This window comes from Typopeltis vanoorti, chromosome 9 (assembly GCF_054136105.1).
Source record: "Typopeltis vanoorti isolate ZY-2024b chromosome 9, IOZ_Tvanoo_1.0, whole genome shotgun sequence".
NCBI lineage: Eukaryota > Metazoa > Arthropoda > Arachnida > Uropygi > Thelyphonidae > Typopeltis > Typopeltis vanoorti.
This window is the reverse complement of record NC_143557.1, coordinates 1,724,670-1,746,267: the sequence shown is the minus strand read 5'-3', so window position 1 is coordinate 1,746,267 and position 21,598 is coordinate 1,724,670. Positions and strand designations below refer to the sequence as shown.

The following is a 21,598-nucleotide window of genomic DNA, read 5'->3' as shown; positions in this document are numbered from 1 at the left end:
CTTCTTTTGAGGTATACAATCTACCATTGGTCTTAACAATTTTTTTTTTTTTTTAATATCTCCCATGCACCTACTGATCTCTCCTTCATATCTTTCATCCATTGTGCTGCTGCAAGCTGATTTCTAAATCTGTAATAGTTGCTGGTCTTATGATTTCACATAAATTCCATCTGCTTGATACTTCTACATTCCTATTCATCCTCCAGTCGGAGGGTTGTTGAGCATGTGCTCGACAGCAGCAATATCTCCCTCTTATGCCAACATTCATTGTCATTGACATAACTATCTGTTCATCCTCCCTTATGACACTGTTTAAGTGGGAGACTATCATCATCATCAATTTCCTGATGATGATGATATAGTAACCTGAACATTCCCAAGGGATGTTCAGGTTACTATATATGATTACGTCTACATTATTATTATGTTCTATAAACAATTTTTCTCCAAATCAACCTATTACATGTGAGCACTCCAATATTGTCATATCTAACATTTTGTGTTTCTAAGGCACTTCTGATTGAATCAATCCACCTAGACCTTGGTCTGCCTCTGAGTCTCTTTCTTGCCATCTTGGCATCAAACACCAGTTTGCTAACCTTTCTTCACCTATTCTATTTAAGTGGCTATACCACCTTAGATTAGCTATGCTGACACATTCTTGAATGCTAATAGTGTCAAGTTCCTTTCTAATATCTTCATTTTTAATATGATTCTGCTATTGATGCCATTGGTTCATTCTTCTAATTTTTCTCAGAACCCTCATATCTGTGGTCTCTAGTCTTTGATCAAGTATTTTATTTCTAACCCAACTCTCAGATGCATAACTTAAAACTGGTTTGAACACTGTCTTGTAAACTGCTAGTTTAGTATTAATTATAATGAAGAGCCAAAGGCTTCAATTCAGTCATAAGTTCACATTATGGGTAAATATCAAGAATAGTGATCGGAGCTTGCTCCACCTTTTACATGAGTTGCCTCAGCTTGCACTACCTTCAAGGGTCAGTTGCTGCACTATCTAGGTATTTGCTTACGCTTGGAATCGCCGAACTTTATATAGTTTCTATATTCGGCATGAAACTCTGAGTTTCTTATTCGGCTAAGAAACAATATGGGATATAATATCCCTTAACTTAAATGCTAGTTTAGTGTTTTAGCTAATTACTCTCTTATTTCATATAAATTTATTCAGCTGGCTACCCACCATACCAGCTTTGCTTATTCTGTTGTCTATTCTAGATATAAACTGCTGTCTCCACTAAAAACTGTGCCTAAATAGCTAAAATATTTTACTTGTTCTATAGGATCTCTATTCAGATGCAGCTGAAGTTTTCTATATTCCTGCCTATTTTCATAGTTTTGGTCTTTTTATTGCTGATTTTCATGCCAAATATGTTACAGCTGTTATTCAATTTAGTTAAAGAATACTGGAGACTTGCACTAGATGTGTTTAGGAATACAACATCATATGCATAAAGCAAAGAGCTAAGTTTGACATCTCCAATTCTAACATCAGGCATGATGCCACTTTCTTTCGTAATATGATCCATATAGATGATGAATAAGAGTGGAGATAATGTGCATCCTTGTCTTATCCATGATTTTACATCAAACCATCTTCCTGTATTTCCTACAGTTCTAACTGCTGACTGTCAACTTAAATATAGACTATGTAGTGCTGTGTGTAATTTTCCATTCACATCATATAACTGTAGTGTTTTGGAAAGCTTGGCAAAAACACTGGGTACCTTGTCATATGCCTTTTCCAGATCTACAAAACGTAATACAGATCCTTATCATATTCCCACAATTTCTCAACTAATTGTCTTAAAGTGAAAATCTGATCTTGACAACATCTAATTGGCATGAATCCAGCTTGTTCTTCTCAAAGTTTCTCTTCCACAATCTTTCTCAATCTCTTTTCAGTCATGCTTGTGTAAGTCTTACCTGGAACACTTCCTAGAGAAATTCCTCTGTAATTCTCACATTCAGCTTTATTCCCTTTTTTATAGATGGTTACTCTGAGAGCTCTACTCTAATCATTGGGAATTCAAACTTCTGAAAAGGCTCTCTGAATTATGCAGTGCAGCCACTGCAAAACTTTTATACCTCTATACCTAAGCATTTCTTGTCGAATATCATCTACTCCAGCTGCCTTTCCACATTTCAAGTTTTTGATGACTTTTTCTACCTCAATTATTGATATGTACTCCTGTTTGCATTCTTCTTGAAAATTTTCTAGTGTGATTCTGCACTGCTTGGTTTGTTTCACAATCTTTCAAAGTACCGTATTTGCCGGCATATAAGACGCACCCCCTTTTTTGTACACATTTTTTAGGAAAAAAACTTTATCACTGAATATTCTAATGAATTTACAGTATTTCAAATATAAAGTAATAAGTAGGTCTACTTTCAACAAATGCCTAATCTAATAGGAAAGAGTACCCACCTTTTAATCTTCTTCATCAAAACCCAGAAATTCATCTCCAGAGCTAAATAAGAGACACTTGAAACCTCTTCTAAATCAGAATCTGAGTCCTCATACAACAAATTATCGTACCATCCAGTGCATTACTAATGCCACACTTCTTAAATTATTTAACCACTGTCTCAGTTTTCACAGCATCCCATAAAGCTTTGACCCACTCACAAACTTGCGAAAAGTTAGGCCTTTTCCTTCTTCCTGATGGCGTAACCTCAAAATCTGAAGATTGCATCCAGCAGTCTTCTGGATTCAGTGTTCCACTTCTCCTTCATAAATCCCTTAAATGGTTTATTAATACATACATACATCTAAAGGTTGAAACTGATTAGTTAGACCTCCTGGAATTACAGCTAACTGAGTTTTCAATTCCTTCAGTTTATTTTTAACATCTTCTGTTCTGTGAGAATGAAACTGATCCCATACTATTCCTCAACAGTCCGACAGAGCGCCAAACCAAATGTTACCTATCCATAACTGGAATACTAGAATGTATTCCAGTAACTGGAATACATAACTAACGTAACTGGAATGCTTTCACACACTGCAAGGAAGCAAGAAAGAAATCGCATAACTTGGGACAGAGAAAATTTCCAGAAATGAAAGTAATAAAAAACTGAGTATCGGCATATAAGACGCACTCTGTTTTTTAGACCTATTTTCAAAGAAAAACGGTGCGTCTTATACGCCGGCAAATACGGTAATTACTTCAGATATCTAGGATATCCTTATCTTCAGTTTTCATGTCATCTGTGATTCCTTTTCCTCCATTTATAAGCTTCTTCAATAGCTCCAGAACATTTTGCCATCTTCCTGATAGTTTTATTTTCTATATTCTTACCAGAGTCTTCCCATGACTTTTGTTTATCTACTTTTACACAGCTTATCTCTCTTACATTTTTCTCTGTATTCTTTTAGGGAGCTGCTGACTTACTTGTCAGGAATTTTTTGTATGTTTTCTTCTTTACCAGGACTATTTCTAAAAGATGGTGATGCAAAATTACATAAGCAAAGTTGGTATTAGATCTATCATTATTTCAAAGCTGAATGTAGAAACTCTGAAAGTTTCGTGAGATAAGTTAACCAGAGCTTACGGAAATATACTCCCCGGCATTCATGAGTTGCTTTAATGTGGACTACTTAAAAGACATAGGCACTGCCCAAGCATTAATATATCGCCTTTTATTAGTCCATTTTGATACAGTTCCCCTGGCCTGACAGCTGTTTCAAACTGATTGGTTTTCTTCAGAGACCAGACAGAAACCTTAAGAGAGTAAAAACACTCTTTCACTACTAATAAACTTGAAATGTCAGAGAAATGTATTTTTCGTAAGCGACCTCTCGGTAGGTGCATAAATACATTTCTCTGACATTTCAATTTCCTTTGCACTTGTGAAATGTTATTGTTATTGCCTTTTCTAAGCCAGGGAAGGATCCAAAGTCACCCATAAACTATCAACTAATTGTCTGACCAGCTGCTTATGTAAGATTCTGGATGAAATGGTTAACCTTTGTCTTTTATTGTTTCTGGAGAGAAGCAACCATTTTCAAGAACACAAGGTGACGTGTAAATGTCACACAACAATCATCTAGTTTGGTTGGGCATCCATTTGAGATGCCTTCCTTGAAATGCAAGTATCTAGTATCAGTTTCCTTTGATATGTAAAAGCGTACAACACTCTTGGAGATTTGGAATACTGAAAGATATTCCTTCTTTTTATCAAGAATTTTTTATCTTACCAAATGTTCCAAGTCTGAGTGGGTACTGCTCTGTCCAGCTTTATATGCCAGAGGAGGGTGTTCCATAAGGTTCAGTTTTAAGATTCTAAAATTGAACTTTGCGTTAATTGATTTTAGAATGAAAAAACTTTCTCCTGCTGTAAGTAATGCCCTCTATGTGGATGACTTTACTATCTTTTGTCATTCCTGTAATATGTGGGTGTACAAAGATAGATACATCAAGTCTTTGATCATCTTTCCAAACGTGCACTTGGAAATGGGTTCAGATTTTCACAGCAGCAGAACACAGTTTGTGTGCTCAGACATCTCAGACACAGACATCTCATCTGTGGTGAAAATCTGACCCAGGAATCAGACTAGTGCAAATATTAATCCCAGAAGCCAAGTTCTTGGTACTTGTATTTAATGTCAAGAAATGTAAAGTTATGCATTCTGATAAATAGATTACAAGCTATGTATCACATTGATAGCACTGTACTCCAGGAAATAGATGAAGCTAGAGATTTAGGGGTGGTAGTAGACAGAGTTAAAGTTTAAAGGACATATTGCTAAGTTGCTCATAAGATTACTTGGCTATTGAAGAACACATTAACAAGCAGAGATAAGGAAGTTGTTATTCCTCTTTATAAGACCTTGATACACTCACATCTGAATTACTGTGCTCAAGTCTGGTTCCCTGGGTTTTTGGGGATTTAACCTCCAGGTCATCCCTGGAAGTTGATTAACCTCTCTACTGGCAATGGTGGATGAAATAATGATACCAAATTGCACTTCTTATTCATGTTATACAATAGGTGTTACAGAATCTTAACCAGATTTTGCTGGACGTCTATAAGACGTCATGGCTGGTTGGGGTGTTAAAGGTGTGGTTAGTAGGGGTGTGAGGACTAGACTTCTTGCCTGGAGAGTTGTGAATGAGTGGAATGGATTGCCAGCGCCAGTTGTGAGTGCTTTGTCGGTTAATGGGTTCAAGGAAAGATATGATGGATTGTGTGCATAGTGGGCCTCCCATGATGATTCTTCAGACTCCATGGAGGTGCCTCTACAATAATAATAATAATATATTTGACAAAAACTTGGGTTTCCTCTGTCATATACGTTAGTTATTAGACAAGTGCCATAAAGCATTGAACATCTTTCATACTCTGTTTGAAAGATACCTTTTTTGGCAGTTCAGACAGATGTTCTTTTGCTCCATTTGTATCGTGCATGTATAAGATCAAAACTTGATTATGGGTCCCAAATCTATTCACCTGCCAGAGAGAGCACTACGATAACAAGACTTTCCTCGCCGTTAAGCCATAAGATTTGCATCTGGGGAATTTCAAATTTCAGTGATTCCTAGTCTGTACTTCAAGGCAAATGAGAACCACCTTTGTTGTTTTGATGTCCACAATAGTCTCTATTATATGCTACAAAAATAAAATCTCTGCCAGACCATCCCAGGTGACCAACTGTGCTCTGTACAGGGTAGCAGAATTTTTACAATCCATCAGACTGCTTACCACCCTTTGATTTGCAAATAAAAACTGTTTTACATTAACTCGATATTAGGGTAGCTCAGACACCACGAAATACACTTCCACCATGGTATACCTATATACTGTCATGTTGCTTTTCCTTTTGCTAGCTACCTAAATCTCCTCCCCCCCCCCCCCATTGTATATAAACAATATACATATATGTATTTTTATTTATTTATTTGATGATTTTTTTTTTGTAAATAAGCTTTTAATACTTTGCTGTTTTTATCTGCTTTTATAGATTTTTTTTACACTCGCTTCTTTATTTGCCTTTTCTCTTTGCTTCATATAAAAATGTTTATTTACACTTGTTTTGCACTCCTTTTGAAGCTGTTTTTATACATTTTTATCAGTGCATTTCTGCACTTGTTTATTTATCTAATTGCTTTTACCTTACACAGCATAACCTGAGTAGTTTTTGTGGCATTAAACTCTAAATCAATAAATCAATCAACCTCAACATTTTCTGCTCATCACCATCTATATTCCTAAGTCTGATAACAACATTTCACTAAATATGTTGTCTATAAACTTCTATTTTGCACCATTTATTCTCAAAGCCATTAATGTAATTTCTGTTCTGATTCTCTACCTTGAGAGGGCACAATTCATCTCTTATAAGTAACACTCCACCACCATATTTACCTTCCATATCCTGCCAAAATATGCTATACCCTTTGATTTCTTTCTGTCAGAATGTCCTTCTCAGTTAACCAAATTTGATTGATACTAACAATCTTGGAGAGACTGAGTTAGTCACTGTCATTCCCTTTATTCCTAAAGCTCCGAGAATTTGTCTTACTCATAATAATCGTGAAACTCGAAGAGAATTTTTGGACTTTTGGACCGTTCTTCCTGTTGCCATGTAATGAAGTCCTGGACTGTTGTTGGATGGACGTTCCTTGACCACACCCAAATCTCCAGTTCAGTTCATCCCACAGATATTCAGTAAGGTTGAGATCAGGACTCTGGTGGCTAGCCAAGTGTCTGTGTGTTAAGGTTTAAGTGCTGGGTGGATATCATGTTGGAGGAATTTCTGAAATCTTTTTGAAGGGATGGCCAAGGAATGGGGAAAGAACTGATTATTTTTTTAATTTTGTAAGCACTGTAGCCATTGGATAGGAAGGTGTTGTGTATGTGGTTGAGTTCTGTTGATAGAGATGTTTGACTGTAACAAAGATTATTGTCTCTGTTGGTTAGAGTTTTAATGAAGCCATAACTATAGAATAACACATATGCTACAGTAAATAACTTTCTTATGTAGATATATCATCTTATATATCATTTGACATCATCAGTATACAAGTAACGAACAACAATAGGAATTGAATTCGAAAAACAAAAAACAGTAGTGCGCATGGCATGGTTAATTTGGAATCTCTCTATGTATACAGTCGCTTGTTCATGGATTAAAAACTACTGGGCTGAAATTAAAGTTAAATTAAAATATAGCAGATAAATTATTGAATACAATTGGGGATAACAATCTCCCAAACTTTTGGAATAGTGAGGCAGTCATTTTGATTAAGATTAGGTCTATGAATTAAGGTTTCAGCACTTTCTTTATAAAAACATTCATGTTTATATGTGGATATGTGTAGTAACTTGCCATTTTGCCATTGCATTCTGTGGTTAGCATTTTTGATTTCTTGTTGTGCAAGGCCAGATTTGTGAGGTTTGATAAGATGGATGTGGTCTTGATGTTCAGAGATATGTTTATTTATAGATCTTCCTGTTTCCAAAAATGCTAACCACAGGATCCAATGGCAAAATGCCAAGTTACTACATATAAACAGAAATGCTTATATAAAGAAAGTGCAGAAGCCTTACTTCATGACCTAATCTTAATCAAAATGACTGTCTCACTATTCCAAAAGTTTGGGAAATTGTTATCCTCAATTGTATTCAGTAATTTACCTACTATATTTTAATTAAGTAATTTTAATTTCAGCCCAGTAGTTTATAATCCTTGAACACGCAACTGTATATGTAGAGGATTCCAAATTAAGTATGCACACTCTGTTTTTTGAACTTTCAGTTCCTATTGCTATTTGTTAGTTGTATTGATGATGTGTAATGATACATAAGATGAAATATCTACATAATAAAAAATTTATTTACTGTGGTATACGTGTTATTCTATAATTATGGATACCCACAGGTTTCACTATACAGGAAAACCTTGCTTAATGCGAATTCGACATGTGCGATAATCAGTTAGTGCGATTGAGTGAAATGATACTATTTCCCACTTTAAGCGAGTGATTAAGCCGTTAAACAATTTTTTGTCACCAATCTGCAGCGAGCGGAAAAAGCTGGAAGTAATTAAGAGACGAAAGTGGCACTAGTAATACAGTGATTGTGCGAGACTGGGGATACAGTGAGTCTACAATTTGGACTATATCAAATAAGAGCAAAGAATACAAAGAACTAGGAAAAGTTGCTACTAAGTTAATGATTGAGATGGAGCATCTTCTATCAATCTGGATTGAGGATTATAACCAAAAAAGAATACCTCTTAGTACAGGGAATATTCAGGCAAAAGCTATCAATATTTTTACCTCATTGAAAGAGATCAAATTTCAAGGGAGTTTGAAAGCTTTACTGCAAGTGTTTAGGATGATTTGACTGTTTTAAAAATCGAACTGGACTGCATAACATAAGAATAACTGGGGAATCTGCTAGTGCTGATAAAGATTCTGCAGCCAAGTTTCCTGAAGAATTGCAAAGCATAATTCAGGAGGGTGATTATGATGATCGGCAAATATTCAAAGTTGACGAAATTGGTCTCTTTTGGAAACGTATGCCAACAAAAACTTTCCTAGCTAAAACTGAAACATCTCAACCAAGATACAAAGTATCATCATCTTACACTTTTATTAGGAGGCAATGCAAAAGGTGACTATAAACTCAATCCTATGTTAGTTTATCATGCTCAGAATTCAAGATCTAACATTATTGAAGAAATCAGCACAATTATAAAAGAACTTGGATTTAATGAAGTGGATAATGAAGATGTGAGAAACTTGTCTCATTCCCATTCAGAACAGTTAAGTGAGAATGATCTCCTTCAGCTAGAAAAACAGCATGCATATGAAGAAGATGATAAGGAGTGTGAACAAGAAGAGAATATTATTATTCCTTTCTTTTAGAGTTACACGGTGATCTGCATTCATTTTAAAAATTTATGGAATTTACAACCGTGTTAAAAAAAACTTTTTTATTATCCTGACGTTTCAATCTTCACATCAAGATCATCATCTGAAAGCATACATCAGTATATAAGACAAGGTGACTTACATTATTAACTATAAGCTAAAGAAACAATGATTTGATCACATGTTATTCTACTGGCATGACCTCTAATGAAAAAAAAAAAAAAATTACATCAAGCTAACTTTTATTTATGATGACAGGAATAAACATTCTTTCAGATGTTTTTTTTTTTTTTTTCCTTTTTCTTTCAGAAACATTGATGTCCTATTTTTAGTATTACAATTCTTATTTTTGCTTTTAGGATACTGGATTTTCTACAGTCCTGTTTATAGTTGTTCTTAGCGAGGAACGTTCCGTGGGTCAAAAATATACCTTCCATATGTTTGGAATTTTTAGACCATCATTATTGTTCAGATTAATTATGCTCCAGATGATGATCTTGATGTTAAAATTGAAACGTCAGGATAATAAAAAAGTTTTTTTAACACGGTTGTAAATTCCATAAATTAAAAAGAATATTATTATTATTTTTATTATTATTACATAACACCTACAGAGAGCCCAAAGACTCATCAAGGGAGGACATCTGCTCTACAACTCTCAGTCTCCATCAACCGCAACTACCTTCATCATCCACACCAACTCCATCTACCTCTGACCACCACTAGTACTTTCACAGACAATCACAAACATCTATTCCCACAGCTGGATTCGAACCCACAGCCTTTTGGCTAGAGAGCAGATACGCTAACCACTCGGCCAATCAATTGCCGGCTGACTAAGAAGCCAACTGCAAAAGAAATTGGGCTAGTTTTCAATTACATTGAGTATGCTGATGAAATCCCGTCATAACGATAATACTACCAAAATAGACTTCCCTACACGCATGGTCATCAAATTACCATACATCCAAAACACATACAAAGCCTACAAATACATTTTCAAAAACACGGACTATAAGCTAGTATTCACCACGAACCAAAAATTAGCAACTCTCCTAATACCTAAAAAATCTCTCTCACACAAAGAAATATTCGAACTCCACAACATTGTCTACAAATTTCCTTGTCAAGAGGACTGTGACGTCACCTACACCAGCTCTACAATTAGGCCCTTATGGACTAGATTGCAAGAGCACTTCAGGGATTGCAATATTCCCATTCCAGAATATCTGAACACAAAAAAACATCGCAACATCAAAAAGAAAAAAATAAAACACAGAGTATGGGGAAGACAGAGATTGCAGCTCACGCCTTTGAGCTGAAACATATCCCCCAAATCGACAAGGCCATAATCATAGACAAACAAGACAATGAAACAATGGTAAGAATATCCGAAACTATTGCCATAAAATGCGATGAAAATTCTATCAACGTCCACCGCCCCTACCTAATTTCTGAATGTTGGATGATCCAGAACCTACAAATTAAGCCACGCCTCCGGCCACGTAGCGACAACTAATGCCCTTATTTGGCAGTTGCAACTTTGCCCTGACTTAGCCCTACACTCAGTTCCGACAAAGTTCCGAGGACGGTCACATGACCGAAACGGTTCCACACCTTGTTAACCCTGCCCCAGTTGCCACACAAGTTTACCCCCCCACACACACAAAAATGTGCCCTAATTCAAAATAATATATGTATACATTTATATATATTATTAATATTAACCTGGGTTATCCAAACTTATTTTCCCACGTCTAAACACATTTAAATAAGGGACACTCCTAAACAAAAACAGGCTATAATAACCGTAATTATAATAATAGTGTTTAAGTGGAGTAACATGGGAATTTTCCCAGAGACTATACTTAATGCTAATGAAATTGGTTTGATGCTAATCCTGATATGGAGCGAAGCTTCGAAGTCCACTGAATTCTTGATAAAGCAATCGCCAGCTATTGCAAATTGCATGACAAGATGAAAAAGTAGAGTATGATTCAAACATCTTTACTTAATTTTTTTATAAAAAAGGTATCTCAATCAAATGTTTAGACATTAAATAAAAATTTAAGCAATCGATTTTTATCAACTGAGGATTTTATCCTCTAATATAACTTATACTGTAATTTTTTTTTTCCAAATTTACACTACGTGATGGATGAATTATAATTATTCCTATTCTTTATTATATTCGCTTAACGCGACTTCACTTAGCGTACATTGATTGATGGATAAATTAATCGTGTTAAGCGAGGTTTACCTGTATTTACACATTCTGATCCACATTTACACACACACAATGGCATTACAAGTCTTTGTCAATTTCAATTCTTCCTGATTCAGACTTAGTTCTATGTTTCTTCCCTTAAAGTTAAATCATAATCTAGAATATCCTGCTAGTCATATATATACGCAAACTGGAAATAATGCATACCTTAGGCAAGCTTAATTCAATATTGTCGAGGCTAGCTGGTGAACGGACGTGCTATCGGAGAGCTCCTGAGAGATTTGTGTTTTTTGTTGATTTATTGGTGTTTTGGATTCAATTTAATGGACTTAAGTGTGTAATTTTGGTATATTATTGGAGCTTTATTAGTGTGGTTAGTGTACTAAAGTGTTTTATAACATAATCTATGTCGGGAAGTCGCCGCTAGATGAATTCGTAATGTGTAGTGTTCGTGCAAGCTCCAGATAAGATAAGTATCATTTTCAGTTATCGATACAAATTACTTAATATTGTGTAGTTTTGTTTTGTTTGCCTTGCGTATATTAGTGCGTCTATTTTTGGTGTGTTATAACGTATAATTTGACAAAACACGTTGCAAATAAGAATGGCACCTGTGCGAAGGAAAATGGCGGCCAGTAATGAAGGTTCGCCATCGTTATCAAAGAACGGTAGCATAAAAGAAATGAGTCAGTGTACTAGCTGTGAAATGTACGCTTTGAGGAGTGCGGTCGGAGTGTGGTTAGATGATAATAAAGGATTGAATGTATGTAGAAAATGTAGGGAGAATGAGGAATTGAAGTGTATTTCGGATCGTGAGTGTGATATTTTTGTCAACCTTCAGAATGAAGGAAATAGGGATATGACAAGAAACGGCAAGGTTGCACATGAAAATTGTGAGAGTGTGAATGTAGAAAGTGTGAATGATAGTATAAATGGTTTCTCAGAGAACAAAAAAGATGAGATAGATGCATTGAGTGAGATCGCGTTGTTGAATAGTGCGATAGAAAGAGCAAAACAGCAGCTAGAGTGCATGAACAAAAGTAGACTGAATGAACCAACCAATAATAAAAGGTATGACAGGAAAAATAGACGTATGAATGTGAACATGAACAAAATGAAGGATAGAGTGCTGTATGGAGACTCGTTAGTACGAGGTGTGTTAGTAGAGGATTTGACAAAATCGTACCAACCTGGTGCGACCATAAAGGACGTAACTGCGTCTATTAGAGAGCAAAAGGAAAGGGTGAAAGAAATGATTGTTGTGGCAGGTACGAATGATTTGAAAGGAGATAAAATGGAAATGATAGACGACCTGAATGAATTGTTTGAGGTAGCAAAAGAAAAGAGTGAGAGAGTTAGAATGATTAGTCTTTTGCCACGGTATGACAGTGAAATGTTTAAAAGGAGGGCTATAATTGCGAATGACTTTATGCGTGGGTTATGTATGACGAGTGGTGTGGAATTTGTGGATGTGTGGAGTGAGTTTGATGGGTGAAAGGATCTATATAAGATGGATGGCTTGCATTTGAATGGTTACGGTGTAAGAAGACTTGAGAAAGTGTTGCTGAATGTAGTAGTGGATGTGCAAATTCAGGGAAACTAGATTTGTTAGGGGTGGGAGTAGAGATACAGTCCTTATGGAGGCAGTTGAATGTAAGAATGAATATAATATGCCAGAGCAAATAAGGACAACAAATCTGAGTGGGATAGTTAATATAAGGCATCAAGGTAGGGTTGGGGCTAATGGGGGTCTTAAATTCATGTACACTAATACTAGGAGTATTAGGAACAAGAAGGAAGAGTTTTTGGCCATGGTTGGCATTTCCAGACCACAGGTTATAGGTATTAGTGAAACATGGCTGACTGTAGATGATATAACTAGTGGGATTGAATGTGATGGGTATAGTGTGTTCAGGAATGACAGAGAGAATAAAATGGGGGGAGGAGTATTGTTGATGATAGCTGATGAGCTCCAGCCAAGGAGAACAGAAGTTGAATTGCAGGATAGAGAAAAGAGCACATTTGAGGCCATTTGGTGTGAGATTGTGGCTAGCAGAACTAAATATACAATTGGGTGCTGCTATAGACCAGGTGATGGAAAAGATGGTGGTTACAGTATGCACAAGCAAATAGAAGAAATGGGTGGAAGGAGGGTGATTATTATGGGAGATTTCAACTATGGTCGCATTGATTGGAGTGAGGAGAGGACCCACGGGAGGAAGGAACTGGATTTTATGCGGTTATTAAGGGATAACTATCTGCGACAGCATGTAATGGAAAATACTAGGGGTCAGAGAGTGCTTGACCTAGTAATTACATCTGAGGATTTGGCTGTAACAAATATGACCACATTGCCACCAATCGGTGAGAGTGATCATAGGGTCTTAACTTGGGAGGTGGCTAAAGGTGTAGAATTTTCAATTAAGACAGGGTACATGTGGAATTATCGGGCTGGAAAGTATGACAAGCTTAGGAGTCTGATTGGTTCAGTGCCATAGCATGTACAACTGCAAGGACTAGAAGTTGATAGTGCATGGGAGGTAGTTAAGAAGTGCTTGCATGAAGCAATGGCTGACTGTATACCTAGAGTCCGAATAATAAATCAAGTAGGGGTTAAATGGATGAATAACACCATTAAGCTTGAGTTGGAAAAAAAGAAACAACTATGGAGGGAATTTAAGGAGAAGGGTGACCGGCAGCCACACGAACGGTATAAAGCGCAGGCCAGAAGGGTGACGAGTGTGGTAAGAAAAGCAAAAAAGGATTACGAAAGAACATTGGCCATGCAGGCTAAAGAGAATCCTAAACAGTTTTTTAGATATGTAGCAAGTAAAAGGAAAAATGTACATGGCAGATTGATTTTAAAGAATGCGAATGGTAGGGAGGTAACTGAATCAGTTGAGATAGTTGAGTTACTGAGTGAGCACTTTGCAAAAGTATATCATCCAGGTGGTGACATTGCAGAAACGAATAAACCGGTAGATTATATGGGAATTGTGGTTAATGACGTGGAGGTGAGTAGTCTATTGCATAACCTCAATGTCAATACATCTGTGGGATTGGATGGTATACCAGCTCGTGTTGTACGAGAAGCAGCTAAAGAATTGTCAGTACCCTTGACCATTTTGTTTAATTTGAGTCTCGGGTCTGGGTTAGTCCCGAGCGGGTGGAAAGAGGGGAAAATAGTTCCACTGCATAAAGGTGGTTCCAAGACTGCTGTTGTAAATTACCGACCGATTAGCATATCAGGAATCATTGTCAAGGTCTTAGAGAAATTAGTCAAGAAAAGAATACAGGATTGGATAGATGAAAATAGGATATTGTATGGGGGACAACATGGTTTTGTGAAGGGTAGATCATGCCTCAGTAACTTGCTCACGTTTTATAACACAGTGACGGCTGAACTGGATAGGGGTAATGGGTTTACAGTGATACTACTGGACCTTGCCAAGGCCTTTGATAGGATACCACATGGAACCCTAATCAGTAAACTGGAGCAGATTGGTATAGATATAGGGTTGGTGAGATGGATAAGAGGGTGGTTGAAGGAGAGATATCAAAGAGTGGGTTATTCAGGAGTGGAGTCTAAAAGACGTCTTGTGACTAGTGGAGTGCCACAGGGCTCTGTTCTTGGACCACTGCTTTTCAATTTGTTCATCAATGATATTGGAAAGGATCTGAGAGGAAGTGTTCACTTGTTTGCTGATGATGCAATGTTGGGTAGAGCAATTGTGAGTGCACAAGATGTCAAAATTTTACAGGATGATTTGGATAGTTTGGAGGACTGGGCTAGGAAAAGTGGATGTCAATTTAATGTGGCAAAGTGTAAGGTTATGCACTTTGGGGTGAAAAGAATAGCAGCAGTATATCGCATTGGTGGAATCATACTCCAGGAGATTGATGAGGCCAGGGATTTGGGAGTGTTGGTGGATAGGGAGTTGAAGTTTAGGGGGCACATTGCAAAAGTAACTAAAACAGCTCACCAAATCACTTGGCTTCTGAAAAATACTTTAACATGCAGAGACGAACAAGTGTTGTTCCTCTGTATCGAGCCTTGATAAGACCCCATCTGGACTTCTGTGCCCAGCTAAGGGCACCAAGGTTTCTTCGTGATGGGGAGGAAGTGGAGAGGGTCCAGAGACGAGTGACCAAGATGATAGCAGGTCTGTGGAATGAACCTTATGAGAATAGGTTGAAGATTTGTGGGTTGCAGAAATTGGACGATAGGCGAAGAAGGGGTGATATGATTAGACATTCAAATTACTGAAGGGTTTTTATAAGATTGATCCAGAAGATATTTTTGAAAATATGACTGGTGGTGGGAGGACTAGGGGCCATGCATGGAAGCTGGGCAAGAGCGTGGTTGACAAGGGTGTTAGAGCTAGGTTCTTTACTTGGAGAGTGGTAAATGAGTGGAATAAGCTTCCAGAGTCTGTTGTGGGTGCTACGACCGTGAATGAGTTCAAGGCAAGGTATGATAGATACTGTGTGAATGTTGAATAGTTGTTCTTGACATGATGTTAGGGCCTCCCTCGATGAGTCTGTCGACTCCTTGGAGTTTCCCGGAACAATAATAATAATAATAAATAATAATAATATAAATTGCATTATCCAGTTCAGTACTCTTCTTACTCTTACAATAAATAATTATACACAGTTGAGATTAAGATACACCTTGAATGAACTTATTTCAATTGTTAACTTACACAATCTTATTGGACCCATAGGTAGACACATCTGTATGTTTTTGTGCAGAAATATCACATATATAAGTACTTACAATTCTTGTTCAGCATTGCCCTTTGCGTAAATCTTTAGTTCACACTTTCGTCTCACACTCCTTTTTGTCTTTCTTTTCTCCTCCTGGCTTGCTGTTGATTTCCTGCCAAATTTATTCTTTGTCTGAGATGTTGATTATTCTATGCTCTTTAGGACCTTTAATATGGCAGCAATGGTCAGCTCTTACCTAGTGAGATGTCCCGACGATTGACATAATACTTCTTATGGCAGCAAACCGAGGCAAGAGAAGATTGTGAAAACTAAGACCTACAGTGCTACTCTTTTGATCAGCAATAGAAGACCTCACTTGGCTGGACCCAGGTAATAGAAGACTGAGAACCCTAAGAGCCACGATGCTTCTCTTTCGATTACTGACAAAAAACCACATGGCGGCTGACCCAAGTTAGAGAAGACTGAGAAATTTAAGGCCCGTGACGCTTCTCTTTTAATTACTGGAAACAGACTTCATGTGGTGGCAGACTCAGGTAAGAGAAGACTGAGAAACCTGAGACAAACCCCTTCTCGACGTTTCGCTTTATAAAGGTCCAGATTTCCATTGTATGCTTGCGCATCTTCGAAGCTTCCATATATGGTCATGTATTGACATCCAACCATGATGAAGTCATACTTCGTGCGTCTTTTGAAATTGCCATATATGGGCATCAGTTAACAGCACTACATAATGACATCATGCACCACATCATTTTAATAAAGGTTAAATGCTCATGGTTAAATTATTACAAATACAAGATTATTAGAGACGTTATAAACTTGTCTGTAAATTGACATTTCCTTAAGTGCAATCTCCCTAGAAAAACATGTAAAAACAAACATGATAGGTTAGTAACATATCATGAGAGATTTCACATTAGCATCATATCTTTCCAATTATACTATCTACAATCACGTGACTTGCTATGTGACACAATGTTTCTTGCCTATGGTGGTGTCTGTTGACTTCTGTTCAACCAGTGTATCTCTATACTCTCAATCTTCTTCTTCTCCTGCAGCTTTTCCCACTAAAGTAGGGTCGCTGTTTGTAGTGAGTCTCCTCCACAACCTCCTGTCTTGGGCTGTAGCCACATCCAAGTTCTTCATCCTCAAGTCCTCTTCCACCATCTCCCTCCATTTCTTCTTTGGCTGCTCTTCCTCCTCCTCTGCACATCCATCTGCATGACCTTTCTTCCCACATATTCTTCCTCCCTCCTCATCACATGACCTAACCATCTCAACCTTGCCTCCTGTATCTTTGCTCCTAAGTTTGTAACTTTCACCGTTCCCCTTACATAGTCATTTCTTAGACGATTCCTTTCTGGTCACACCGCACATCCACCTAAGCAGTCTCATCTACCTCCATCCTGCTGATGTTATTTTTCCTCAGAATCACAGTTTCCATAACATACGTCATAGCTGGTCTCGCTACTGAGATTTTGCCTTTTAGATTGATTGGCACCTTCTTATTGCATAGCACTCCAGCCATCTCTCTCTCTCCAGTTCCTCTATCCTGCATCCCACTTCTTTCTCAGCCTCACCATCCTCTTTCATTGGTGAACCTAAGTATCTAAAGTCACTTACCTTCCTGATGACATTTTCTTCCAGCTCCAGATCTGTCTCCTGGCTGCCATCCACTTTGCAACACATATACTCTGTCTTATTTCTGCTCAGTCTCATACCTCTCTCTTCCAGTACTTTCCTCCAACTTTCCAGTTTAGCTGCCACTTCTTCTCTTGATTCTTCACACAGCACGATGTCATCTGCATACAATATAGTCCAAGGCGCGTCTTCTTTCACCTCCATCACAATATTAAACAGGACCAGACTTAATGCTGACCCTTGATGCAAGCCAACTGTCACTGGAAAACTTTGTCTCTCCCAGTCAGGTTCTAACTCTTGTTTTCACATTTCTGTACATCTCCTGCACCAGCCTGACATATTTCTCCGGTACCTTCTGCTCCCTTAGACACCTCCAGACTTCTTGCCTTGGCACTCTATCATACGCTTTCTCCAGATCAATAAATACCGGATGTAGCTCCCATTGCTTCTCTCGAAACTTTTCCATCATCTATCGTAATCCAAAGATAGCATCTGTATACTCTCAACGATGGCCATAATATGAAAGTTGGAACATTAGGAAATTAAAATAACTATTCTTAGTATGATAGTAATCTCCTTAATATTTCAAAATGAATGTTAGGTGATTAAATTAATTTAATCCTTTTTCCAAGTGTGAGCAAACAAAGTTTGCACCTGAAAGTATCTTCAGGACTGGGGTAAGGTGGTACAACACCAGGGCAACTCGTTGCAAAGGTGGAGCAAGATACCAACACTCCTATCTCAGTATTTCCTATAATGCAAAACACATCTCCTTGCGGATATGTCTAATGTTATGCATTAAGGGAAGGGCCACTACTTGAAAAACTTGGAAAAAGGATTAAACTAATTTTATTATACTCTAACCAAGTGAAAAATAAACTTTCAACATCTTTCTCTAAATCCAGAGTAATTTATTAAAAAAGGGTGGCACACCATTTGGCAACTCCTATAGGTAGAGATGACCTGCTAATGCTTCTGCCTGGTATCTCCACTTGGGCCTGGCTCCCACTGAAGAGACCTCAATAAAGGTCAAAACTAGTCTGGGTAGGGGCCCTTCCCTTAATGCATAACATTAGACATATCCGCAAGGAGATGTGTTAGGAAATACTGAGATAGGAGTGTTGGTAGCTTGCTCCACCTTTGCAATGAGTTGCCCTGGTGTTGAACCACCTTACCCCAGTCCTGAAGATACTTTCAGGCGCAAACTTTGTTTGCTCACACTTGGAAAAAGGATTAAAGTAATTTTATTATACTCTAACCAAGTGAAAAATAAACTTTCAAAATGTTAGGTGATTGTTTCTGATGCCTGACTAGTGAGATATTTGCATGACTTGTGATCCAGCATAAAATTCTTTAATCCCTGATTATAAAACATATCAAGAAAGGCAGTTTGAATAATGCTAAATTACTGTTCCTCTTGATAAAGCATTAATGCACATCGGTATTATCAGTGTGCATAGAGCTTGTATCAGTGTAGTCAGCATTGGATGAAGGAGAAAATTATTCCCATGGCAAGCAGTGAGTATATCAGAGGATTTAAGGAGAAGCATGACAGGCATGATGCGAGCCAAAGTAGTCTCTACTTTGATTTCTGGAGCTCACTGAGGTATTTGAGTATTAATAAATGCTGAATTTTATTGTGTGTTGAAGTTTATTGTGAAACAAAAAAATCTGAACACTAAGGATTAGAATAAGTAGTAAATTTTAATCTCAGTTGATTGTAAACCTCACTCTCAGCCTAACAATGAAAAAACAAATTTATAATTTCAAAATTCTTTTTATTTTTCAACAATCTTCCTTAAGACTAATACATTTATTCCGGAGATGCTCCAGCACCATTATCCCATCCCTGTAGTGGTTCTCAGTAAGCCCTGCAAAATACCTCTCTATGGCTGCAATCACCTCTTGATTCAAAGGAAAAATTGAGCACAAAGACCACCCTCATATATACGATGGTGGTCTGTGAAAAGTTCTCGGCCTCGACCATGGATTGCAACACTATCGGCAAGATTTTTTTTCTCTAAGTTGGTTCATCTGTCATAAGTATCCATGTGAAATTGCAAGTCATTCTATCAAGTAGTTTGTTTTATACAGCTGTCTGAAACAAAAGTGTTGTCTGTATCCCTTGAAATGGATGAAATTGAGTATTGTGTAGTCATAAAATTCTTTGTAAAAGAAGGTTTAATGCCAAAAGAAATTCATTCGAAGTTCGTAAAAGTTTATGGGCACTCTTCTTCATTTTTGACAATTAAGAAATGGGCTGCCGAGTTTAAACGTAGGCGCACCAGCCTTGGACGTCCAAAAAGTGTAACAACACCAGAAATCATTAATCAAGTGCATGATATGGTACTGGATGACCAGCAAGTCAAAGTGCATGAAATTGCTGAGACTATAGGCATTTCAAGAGAATGTGTAGGATATATTTTGCATGAAGAATTGCAAATGAAAAAGCTTTGCGCAAGATGGGTGCTGCACTTGCTCACAGCAGATCAAAAACGCACTCGCATGAAAATCTATGAACAGTGCTTGGAGTGTTTTAACAAGAATAAAACTCATTTTGTGTGTCAATTTTATTACTATGGATGAGACTTGGATTCACCATTACACACACACCAGAATCCAAACAGCAGTGAAAACAGTGGTTAGAAGCCAGTTGTTCAGCACCAAAGAAGACAAAGTCGGTTCCATCAGCAGAAAAGGTCATGGCATCAGTGTTTTGGGATACTAAAGGCATTTTGTTAACCAGACTAGATGAAAAAATTCCTGAGAAAAGACCTGGTCCGCAGAAGAAAAAAAAATCATCTTTCATCAGGACAATGCCCCTGCTCACAAAGGTGTTTTGGCAATGGGAAAATTAAGGGATCTGTACTATAAATGGTTGGAACATCTGCCCTATTCCACAGATTTGGCTTCCTCTGACTTCTGTCTCTTTCCAAAACTAAAACTCTTCCTTGCTGGTCAGCATTTTTCTTTGAATCAAGAGGTGATTGCAGTAGAGGGGTATTTTGCAGATCTTACTGAGAACCACTATAGGGATGGGATAATGGCACTGGAGCATCGCTGGAATGAATGTATTAATCTTAAGGGGGATTATGTTGAAAAATAAAAATAATTTTGAAATTACAAGTTCATTTTTTCATTGTTAAGCCAAGAACTTTTCAGACCACCCTCATATCTATATATATATATATATATATACAGTCATACCCCGACTTACGTGAATCCGGAGTTATGCGGTTTCTTATATGTACGTATTCCCGTCCTGCTTCACACTTCGCCAATAGTCATATCTTTCAGGTGCCGGCCGCATTCCACCAGTGTCGCACGTGCTGTGAACAAGCACTGATGTGTTTCTTGCGGTCTTCATTCATACACGATTTTTATAGTCTACAAACCTTGCGATTGTTTAATGTTATGTTCTTGATAAAAATTTTATCACATAAAAAATAATAATGTCATCCAAAAGAAGCAAGTCCGATTCTTCTACAGCTAGCAAGAAAAGAAAAACATTGACTTTGGAAACAAAACTCAACATTATTAAGGATTTTGAAGGTGGAATGAAAATTTGTGAGCTAGCAAAGAAGTTCAATCTACAGGAATCCACGGTAAGAATAATCATAAAAGAAAGGTTTACAGATTTTGGAGGACATAGATTCTAACAAGGAACGAATTGTAGCCACAAGGCAAGGAATAAAAAAATCATTTGCTTGCTATGAAGAAATTTTGCGTGACAAGAAAAAGACATTATGCCGCAGATGAATCTATTATATTTTATGAAACCATTGACATTGAAATAACTTTCTTTTTTTTTTATTTATGAAAAACTAGAATTATGATTATATTTCTTAAAAAATATAGCTGTTTTTGTAACCTTTGGTCCCAATTGTATGTTTGTATATATGAATTACATATAAAATTATACACTGAGTAACACGAATTCAACTTAGGCGCTTTTTGTTGGTCCCACCTACCGTGTAACTTCGGAGTTTTACTGTGTGTGTGTGTATATATATATATATATGCAAGAAAAAATCATTCTTTAAAAACTATTTTTTATTAGAAAGTTCTTGAATTTATATTATACTGATTACATACT

At 37.2% G+C, this 21,598-nt stretch overlaps 1 protein-coding gene across 1 annotated transcript in view; it reads left to right on the top strand.

Moving 5' to 3' along the window:
* Nucleotides 1-21,598, top strand: part of LOC150102843 (uncharacterized) — an 836,492-nt gene that overhangs the window by 79,737 nt on the left and 735,157 nt on the right. The window lies entirely within an intron of this gene.